General features: G+C 45.7%; 1 protein-coding gene and 1 long non-coding RNA gene across 3 annotated transcripts in view; one reads left to right on the top strand and one right to left on the bottom strand.

The window, feature by feature from the left end:
• LOC122543396 (activin receptor type-1B-like) overlaps positions 1-10,450 on the top strand; it is a 56,198-nt gene that overhangs the window by 8,442 nt on the left and 37,306 nt on the right. The window lies entirely within an intron of this gene.
• Positions 8,975-10,450, bottom strand: part of LOC122543397 — a 16,682-nt gene continuing 15,206 nt past the window's right edge. The window contains exon 4 of the long non-coding RNA XR_006310012.1: positions 8,975-9,221. This is a non-coding gene — a long non-coding RNA (uncharacterized LOC122543397). The remainder of the gene's footprint in view (positions 9,222-10,450) is intronic.

The following is a 10,450-nucleotide window of genomic DNA, read 5'->3' on the forward strand; positions in this document are numbered from 1 at the left end:
TTAGGTAAGGGGTAAATGTAGGGGTATGGGTGGGTTGCACTTTGGCAGGTCGGTGTGGACTTGTTGGGCCGAAGGGCCTGTTTCCACACTGTAATGTAATGTAATCTAATCTAAAAAACAAAATCACGGGACTATATGTACAGCATACATTTTCGTGACAACTTATTAGAATTGTTACTTTCTGAGATACTGACATTTTGCCTGCAACCCTTCCTCCCCATTTCTGACTATGCTGAATCACTGTGTGGTTTACTGTACCGTCCTCCCAGCACAAGAATAGTTAGCCATAAAAATATTGGATAAAGGCTTTGCAGGGACAACTAGCTTGGCGCTAAATTGGTACGCAGGTACCTACTGTCTCCGAAGGGTGGTTAAAGAATACCTGAGGAAAAGAAAACGTTCTTTTTTGTTGGTTCATCTTGCCACCAGGCTGTGAGGTCAACTTGCATTGTGTCACCCTTTGTGTTGTCTCCTGTCTCACATCAGAGTTGGGTTTAACCCCTTGCGTGCCCCGTGAGCCTCTTGCCCAACTGCGTGCTTGGAGGTGCCATCTTTGTTTGGCCTCTTCGTGCCGGAAGTTTCCACAGAGAGGGTTTGTGTAGAAAAGTGGGACTTGGTTGCAAAAGCAAAATGTTACGGGATGTTGGGAATCGGGAATATGGATGCTAAAAGGTGTGGGAGGATGGAAGCAAAAAGGGTCAGGGTTCCTGACTGCTCACCGTTTAGCCTGTCTTTTGGGTTTTGGGTGAGCGTAAGAAAATACAGACTCTCTGCAGGCAAGGTTAGCACACACTATGACTTACCTACCAGACTTTGAGTGGACCAGACGGCCTTGTTCCAAGTGATGAGATGCTGCTATGCCCCATGATTGCAGGCCAGGGCTGGCAGGGGGTTAACAGGGAAGGAGTTCAATGCTTTCAGCAGTGGCGCAGGTGACTTATTTTCTCTTCTCGTCCGTGTGTAAGGATACTAGTGAGAGAGGTCCTGTCTAGTTGATGGTCATGTATCCTGGTGGCTTGTTTTCTGCCTGTTTGCCCAATGTAGTGTTTGTTACAGTCATAGAGTTGTAGAGATGTACAGCATGGAAACAGACCCTTCGGTTCAACCCCTCCGTGCCGACCAGATATCCCAACCCAATCTAGTCCCACCTGCCAGCACCCGGCCCATATCCTCTGGCAGCTCATTCCATACACGTACCACCCTCTGCATGAAAACGTTGCCCCTTAGGTCTCTTTTATATCACCCTAAACCTATGCCCTTGAGTTCTGGACTCCCTGACCCCAGGGAAAAGACTTTGTCTATTTATCCTATCCGTGCCCCTCATGATTTTATAAACCTCTATAAGGTCACCCCTCAACCTCCAATGTTCCAGGGTTAACAGCCCCAGCCTGTTCAGCCTCTCCCTGTAGCTCAAATCCTCCAACCCTGGCAACATCCTTGTAAATCTTTTCTGAACCCTTTCCAGTTTCACAACATCTTTCCGATAGGAAGGAGACCAGAATTGCACGCAATATTCCAACAGTGGCCTACCTTGTAAGGTATTTTGTAAATGACATTAGTTTTGCTTGTTGCCTGTATAGGGTCTTAAGTTCATTTAGCTGCTCTTTTTAGTGTGTTTGTGGGCTACTATGATACCAAGGAGTCTTGAGTAGTCTGGCAGTCATTTCCGAGATGCCTTTGATGTAGGGGAGAGGTGGCTCGGGTTTCTGGGTGCGTTCTGTCTGCTTGTTGGGGTTTGTTGCTGAAAAATTGGCAGACTTTGTTCATTGGGTTGCCTGTTCTTTTTGAATATGCTGTATAGGTGATTTTCCGCTGCTCTGCGTAGTTAACATCACCAACCCAAGGAAACCTAAACTCATAAATGGAAAGTGGGCCATGCCACCAGTGCTTCATCCAGAGGCACACTGAAGATGTTACCTAGTATGGTGACGAAACGACTGAAAATGAACCTTCCAGCTCAGTGAGCAAACCTGCATCCAGGACCTCCACCTGAGCTACAAATCTTCTCGTAATGTGATTTTAGACACAAGGGTGGTTGTTGGGGTGGGGCAGGGGTGGGGTTGGTACAAAGCTGGATTAAACAAAGGACCTTCTTGTGGCGCAACAGTAGTGTCCCAACTTCTGGGCTGGGAGGCCCAGGTTCAAGTCTCGCCTGCTCCAGAGGTGCGTCATTACATCGCCGAATCGGTCGATTTGGAAAAAGCTCTGTTTACGCTGGGAACTGAAAAACAAAGTTTAACTCTACCCTCTAATGGATGCAGTGGTGTCCCTATCTCTGAGCCTGGAAGGCCCAGGCTCAAGATCCAGGGGTGTGTCGTAACCTCTCCGAACAGGTTGGTTCGGAAAATAGGTTAAATGATTTTTTTTTTTTAAAACAAAAAAAGATTTAAACCGAGCTGTCAGTATGGCCAATGGCTTGTGAATAACAGGGGCTGAAAATGCCCCAACGGCTTTTGGGTTGAGAATATCTTGATACTTTTTTGCCTCTTCCATACAGCAGAAGATACAAGAGTGTACGGACAATTTTAAGAACCAGTTTCGTCCGCAGTTATTTGACTTCTGAACTGACCTCTCAAGATATTAGAGTTGATCTTTCTTGGCACTTTGGCTGTAACCCTATATGCTACCTTCTGATCTGTTGCCTGATGTCATTATGAAATGATGTGGAGAGCTGGGGTGGACAAAATTGAAAATCTCTCCAACACCCAGATTACAGTCCAACAGCTTCATTTGGAATCGTGAGCTTTGAGCTGTTGGACTATAACCTGGTGTTTGTGAGTGTTTTATTTTGTATTTTTAAACTTACGCAAGGTATAGTTTGTCTGGTTAGCACATAGTACAATACTTTGCACCGTATCTAGGTACACGTGACATTAATAAACCAAATCAGATCAAAAAGTGTGGAAATGTAATTGTGGGGAGGGGGGGGGGTGAAGAGCAGAAGATTGATGCTTGACTGGCGGTGTGTGCTCATTGTTCTCTCTGTGACCTCTCGAGAAGTTTGCTTGAGGCCGTTGGAGTTTAAGAGCTGTAAACAGGATTAAGCAAGTGATAGGGATCCAGCGCTGTGGAACAATCGAGGTCCTGTTTTGGATGCGTCTCCCTAGACATCACTCCCAAACTGCCTAGACACATTGACTGAAAGCCAGAAGGTGATCACAAACTGTTTTGTGGTGGTTTTGAAAAACATTCTTGCCCTCTGTCAACTCCCCTCTGTGCTGCTTGGCCTACTCTTGTCCTCCAGTCTCTGCATTCTTGCTAATTCCGGCCTCCCTGGAGCATCACTCGCTTTGTCTTCACTGCTTTCAGCTTCCTGGATTCCAAGTTCTGGAATTCCCTCCCAAATGCTTTCCATGCAAAACACAAGTTTTTGCTGTGCCTACGTACATGTGCCAGTAATAATTTTTTTTAAAAAAAAATCCATCTTTTAGAAAATTTGAGATGCTTATGAAATCTGCCCCCTGGATCAAAGGTTTGATCCCCAGTCTTTAATATGCCTCTATCTATTTTGTTTAAACCTTGGGAGGGTGGGGTGGAGGTTACATTTTTTTCTTAATATCCTGGAACAGCTATGAAATGTGAATTCAGTGTGTCATGGGAGGAATTTCTGGCTCCAAATTTCCCCTGTTTCCAGGATATTACTCAGTTGGATGGGCTTCAGAAGAGATTTTACCAGGATGCTGCCAGTAACAGAGGGTTTGAGAGGCTGAGACTTTTTTCACTGGAGCACAGGAGGCTGAGGAATGACCGTCTCAAAGCTTTATAAAATAATGAGAGGTATAGATCAAGTTAATGGGAGCTGTTTTTTTTCCCTAGGATGGTGGATTTTGAGACTAGGGGGCACGTTTTTAAGGTGAGAGGAGAGAGATTTTAAAAAAGACATGAGGCATTTTTTTTTTACACAGAATGGTTTGCGTGTGGAATGAACTTCCTGAGGAAGTGGTGGATGTGGGGGCAGTTACAATGTTTAAAAGGCATTTGGATAAGGACATGAATAGGAACGGTTTGGAGGGATATGGGCCAGGAGCAGGCAGGGTGGGACTAGTTTAGCTTGGGATTAGGGTCGGCATGGACTGGTTATAACAAAGGGTCTGTTTCCGTGCTGTATGACTCTAAGTTGAAGATGGGGCTTTGTACCTCTTCCACTTCACTATTTTGCAACCTCTAACTCCCTTTTTGAATTTTATTTTTCTTGTCCCTGCTTGCATATCCGTGTTGCAGGATTCTTGCTTTTTACTGGGCTACAATGTGTCACCCAGTATTCTGAGGACGTGGCTATATTAAGACTGTGTGTGAGATCAGTGTTGATTAGTGAGACAGTTACAAATGAGCCCGTGCACACTCTCAATCCTTATCGCTCAGGCAACTAGGGATGAAGCAGCTTGCTCTTATCACATATCTAACATTCTCCTGCCCACACAAGGGTGATGAAATCAGCATGACATTGGACGTGGAGTGGAAAATCTAGCTAACACCAAATCTGCATCTGCCCCTTAGGGCATCCGATGAGCCATAAACCAGTTTCCCTTTTTGTGCAAGTCTCAATTTTTTTTTTTTTTTGTCTGACTTTTATTTTTGCTAGTGTTTGCTTTGGCTGCTTGTCCAATTTTGCGTGTGCAGTCTTCAGCTGCTTTCTCCTGTCTCGAATCTTGTTATGTTAACGTTTTGTCTCTGAGTGAGAATTTGTTGGGAGGAACCAGCATGAGAAATGAACACAGCATGTTACAGCGCTGTACAGGCCCTTCGGCCCTCGATCTTGCGCTGACCTGTGGAACCAATCTGAAGCCCACCTAACCTACACTATTCCATTCCCATCCATATGTCTATCCAATGACCATTTAAATGCCCTGAAAGTTGGCGAGTCGACAACTGTTGCAGGCAGTATGATTTCTGCTTCTTGGTTTTAAAATTTATTTGTGGACGACTCACTTTACTGGTTTCACCAAAAAAAAAATCGCAGTTGGCATGCTCTTGATTTGTGAATAGTATTTGTGTGCAAGGTTCAGTGCCTTTTTTATCCACTGAGCTATTCCTCCACATGCAAGGTGACCCCTGATATGAGGAGAAAGTGAGGTCTGCAGACGCTGGAGATCAAAGCTGAAACTTTATTGCTGGAACAGCACAGCAGGTCAGGCAGCATCTAGGGAACAGAAGATTCGACGTTTCGGGCACATGCCCTTCTTCAGGATTCCTGAAGAAGGGCATGTGCCCGAAACGTCGAATCTTCTGTTCCCTAGATGCTGCCTGACCTGCTGTGCTGTTCCAGCAATAAAGTGACTCCTGATATGAGGCTTGGTTTACATAGGCTTAGCCTTTAAGGATTGTGTTTTGTGTGTGTGTGTGCATGCCTGAGTGGAGACTACAAAGGTATTGTACACCACCTTGCCTCTGATCACCTGAAGCACCGTTCTCTCACGCTCACTGCACAACACCCAGGTTACGATCCAACAGGCTTATTTGGGAGTGGTGCTGCTTCAGGTAACTGTGTGGCAAAGGATCATAAGACACAGAATTTATTGCAAATTATTAGAGTCCTGCGACTGAAGCGATATATTGAACAAACCTAGATTGCTGTTAAGTCTTTCATCTTTGAGAATGGGCTGTTGGTTTCTGTTTGTTCATATGTAAATCCCAGAACATTGCTCAAGTCACATTCTCAAGAAAACCTTCAGGTTTTCTCTGTGATTGTTTGCTATAAATTCTGTGTCTTATGATCCTGCTCCACAGCTACCTGATGAAGGAGCAGCGCTCCGAAATAAGCCTGTTGGATCGTAACCTGGGTGTTGTGCAGTGAGCGTGAGAGTACATTGCTTCCAAAGAAACTTGTTGTACTATAACCTGGTGTTGTGACTTTTTTTAATAAGCCTTTTTCCTCCCCAGTCCAACACCAGCTCTTCCACATCATGGCTAACAGCAGCAGGTTCCCCATAACTGCCTACTGGCTTCGTGGTCGCCCAGATGCTAATGTCTGCCAGGAATGTAATGCTTGGAAATAACGGTTGTTGTAATTGCAATGACAAAAAACACCGGTGTGGAAAGGCTTCTGACTCAGACCCACGACCTGAGCTGTGGCCTTCTGCCTTAGTCAAGTACAAACCCATTGGAGCACCAGTTTCTGAGCCCTGATGCAGCCCCTGTCCCAAGCTCTTGGTGTAATAAGTATCTGTGGATCCTTCAATACAATGACATCTGGTCCCAGTTTCTTGTTATAGGAATAATGTAATCAGTGCCATTTCAGGTAAAACACCCTGCTGGATGCTAATTTGCACCAATTAGCCAAAAAAAATCCAAAAATGAGAAGGTCTTGGAGTGTTGCTGAACAAAGAGACCTTGGAGTGCAGGTTCACAGCTCCTTGAAAGTGGAGTCACAGGTAGATAGGATAGTGAAGAAGGCGTTTGGTATGCTTTCCTTTATTGGTCAGAGTATTGAGTACAGGAGTTGGGAGGTCATGTTGCGGCTGTACAGGCCTCTGTCCAATTTTGGGTCTCCCTGCTGTCGGAAGGATGTTGTGAAACTTGAAAAGATTTACAAGGATGTTTTGGAGATGCCGGTGTTGGACTGGGGTGTACAAAGTTTAAAAATCTCAACACCAGGTTATAGTCCAACTGGTTTAATTGGAACCACTAGCTTTCAGAGCGTTGCTCCTTCATCAGGTGGTAGTGGATAGGATTGAGCCCTCCATTACCCCCGATGAAGGAGCGTCACTCTGAAAGCTAGTGCTTCCAATTAAACCTGTTGGACTATAACCTGGTGTTGTACACAAGTTAAAAATCTCTCAAGAATGTTGCCAGGGTTGGAGAGTTTGAGCTCAACTAGCTGGGGCTGTTTTCCCTGGAGTGATGGAGGCTGAGGGGTGACCTTTATAGAGAGGTTTATAAAATCATGAAGGGCATGGGTCAGGTAAATAGGCAAAGTCTTTTTTTTCCACCCCCAGGGTGGGAGAGTCCAGAGGTTAGCGGGCATAGGTTTGAGGGGAAAGATTTAAAAGGGGCCTGAAGGGCAAATCTTTCACTCGGGGTGGTACGTGTATGGAATGAGCTGCCAGAGGAAGTGGTGGAGGCTGGTACAATTACAACATTTTTAAAAGGTATATGAATAGGAAGGGTTTAGAGGGATATGGGCCAAGTGCTGGCAAATGGGACTAGATTAATTTAGGATATCTGGTTGGCATGGGTGAGTTGGACCGAAGGGTCTGTTTCCGTGCTGTACAGCTGACTTTGCAGGTTAGGTGGATTGGTCATTGTTGAATTGCCCCATAACGTTCCGGGATGTGCGGCTAGGTGGAGTAGCCATGGTAAATCCAGGGTTATGGGGATGGGTATGGGTGAGTTGCTCTTTGTAGGGTTGGTGTGGACTCTATGGGCTGAATGGTCTGCTTCCGCATGGTAGGGATTCTGTATCTGCTGCCCTTGTCCTTCTCGATGGAAGTGGTCGTGGGTTGGAAGGTGCTGCCCTGAGGATCTTTAAAATTCTGCAGTGCGTCTTGTAGATGGTACACAGAGTGGCAGTGGGGGAGGGAGTGGATGTGGTGTCAATCAAGTGGGCTGCTTTGTCCTGGATCATGCCAAGCTTCTTGCCTGGATGGGGGTAGCTCCACCAACACTTGAGTGGGGAGTATTCCATCACACTCCTGACTTGTGCCTTGTCGATGGTGGGACAGGCTCTGGGGAGTTACTTGCTGCAGGATTCCTTTTGTAGCCAACCGGATGAGTTGAGTTTCTGGTCAGTGGTAACCCCCAGGGTGTTGATAAATGGGGGATTCAGCTAAGGTCTCTAAGTGCTAGCCTTGCTCATAATACCCACATCCGATGACTGACTGACAGCATATTGGCAACTGTTTAGTTTTTTCAATGTGCAAATCATGAAGAATGGCTGTGCTGCTGAGGTAGCTACTAGCAACCAGTGAGTGCCATGTTCTCTGGCAGTAGTTGGCACCAACTGCAGCAGTATGGGAAGGGAGGGTGAGCACATTACACACCTAATATTAGAGGAGGAAACTCTGGCATCTCCCACACTTTCAGCAGGTGGCTCACTGGCAGTAGTGGTTGCTATGGCAGAGGGGACCTGGAAACAGCTAAACTTTTCACAAGGTTATCATTAACATCTTGTACATTACCCTAGTTGGCTTTCTTTTTACTGTCATTTTAAAAAGTAGACACTTCAAAGTAAGGCTTGGAAATTCTATTTGCAGGCCGGTTACTCGCCCAACACCAACCGCGGTGGGATGTAGGCCCTTCAGCCCAACTAGTCTAAACTAGCATTTGAGCTCTTCCTGGGCCGTTTTCCAGGTGCCTTCATCATGGCATGGTGGCTCAGTGGTTCGCACTGTTGCCTCAAGCGCCAGGGACCTGGGTTCGATTCCAGCCTCGGCTGACTGTCTGTGTAGAGTTTGCATATTCTCCCCGTGTCTGCGTGGGTTTCCTCCGGGTGCTCTGGTTTCCTCCCACAGTCCAAAGATGTGCAAGTTAGGTAAATTGGCCATGCTGAATTGCCCATAGGGTTAGGTGCATTAGTCAGGTGGGAATTGGGTTTGGGTGGGTTACTCTTCGGAGGGTTGGTGTGGACTTGTTGGGCCGAAGGGCCTGTTTCCACACTGTAAGGGATCTAGTCAAATGCACCAACGTGTCCTTCTCTTCCTTTTCCCTCTTGTGGCCTTTTAGCTTCCCATTTTAAATGTATCTATATTCTCCTTCATCAGTAGGAGATGGCAGCGCAGTGGTATTGCGACTGGGCTACTAATCTACAGGCCCAGGTTCAGGATCTGGGTTCAAATCCCACGACAGCAGCTGGACTATTAAAACCTGGAATAATAAACTAGTCCTCTGTCGAATGGTCACCGTTCCTATCAGACTAGTGTAAAATCCCATCTGGTTCACCAAGGTCTGCTATTTGTATCCAGCCAGTGTTGTATGTGACTCCAGACCCGCAGCAATATGGTTGATTCTTAACTGCCCTCTGAAATGAGTGAGCAAGACGTGGTCTTGGGTGTTTAGGGACAGGCAATAAATTCTGGCATTGCCTCAGCCAAACCCCATGTAAGAATAACAAAATTAGACTAATTGTGGCTTGCTGATTTACTTCCATGCCAACTTCTGTTTTGTACATAACTGAGAAATGAAAGTATTCAAACTGGGAACAAACCTTTTTTTTTTTCTTTTCTGTTTCGAATGCAGTATTGATTTTTTTTCTTCTTCTCTTCCCAGCTGCTCACTGCAGTGCCCTGAAGGCAAATCAGCATGATACAAAGATCAGTTAGTGTTTACCACACCCATTCTAGTGCCCATGATATTACAGCAAACGCAGAATTCAACGAAGGAGATCCCTCATCACTGTTGTGCCAACTTAGACCAGACAGTATTCTGAACTCCAACCCCCCCCGCCTTCTATTTTGTAGATGGAGTTGGTCATGCAGCACGGAAACAGACCCTTCGGCCCAACTAGTCCATGCTGCCCATAATCCCAAACTAACCTAGCCCCACATGCCTGCCCTCCAAACCTTTCCTATTCATGTACTTATCCAAATGTCTTTTAAACATTGTAACTGCTGGCTCAAACCTTTCCTATTGATGTACTTATCCAAATGTCTTTTAAACATTGTAACTGTATCCACATCCACCACTTCCTCAGGAAGTTCATTCCACACGTGAACCACTGTCCTGTGTTTTAAAAAAAAAACAAAGATTTTATTTGTAAACTGGAATCTGAAATTTTAGTTGGGCTAAAGAGGGAAGATGAGAGGTGAGAATGACTCCCCTTTAGTCTGCAGAGGGATATAGATAAATTGAGTGGCAGTAGAAATAAAACGTGGGAAAATGTGAGGTTATTTACTTTGGCAGGAAGAGTAGAGGAGCTGAATATTATTTTAATGGAGCAAGACTGCAGAAAGCTACAGAACACGAATTTGGGAATCCTTGTCTGTGAATCAGAGGTCATTAGAGAAGGCAAATGAAATGTTGGCCTTTATTCCAAAGGGAATGGAGTATAGAAATGGGGAGGATTTTGCTAAAACTATACAAGGCACCGATCAGACCACAGCGGGAATACTGTGAACAGGTTTGGGTCCCTTTATCTGAGGAAAGACAGATTGACATTGGAGGCAGCCCAGAGAAGGTCCACTCGGCTGATCCCGGGTATGGAGGGACTGTCCCATGAGGAGAGGTTGAGGAGGTTGGGCCTGGACTCCTTGGGGTTTAGAAGAATGAGAGGTGACCTTTTATTGAAACATCCAAGATTGGGTTCCAAGAGATCAATTGTGTTAGGGGATTCTGTAGTCCAAGGTACAGACAGATGTTTCTGTGGCCGGCAGAGAAAAAGCAGAATGGTGTGTTGTTTCCCTGGTGCCAGGATCAAGGATATCTGAGGGTGCAGAATGTTCTCACGGGGGAGAGGGGCCAGCAGGAGGTCATTGTTCACATTGGAACCAATGACATAGGAAGGGAAAGGTTGAGA

This window comes from Chiloscyllium plagiosum, chromosome 43, assembly GCF_004010195.1.
Source record: "Chiloscyllium plagiosum isolate BGI_BamShark_2017 chromosome 43, ASM401019v2, whole genome shotgun sequence".
NCBI lineage: Eukaryota > Metazoa > Chordata > Chondrichthyes > Orectolobiformes > Hemiscylliidae > Chiloscyllium > Chiloscyllium plagiosum.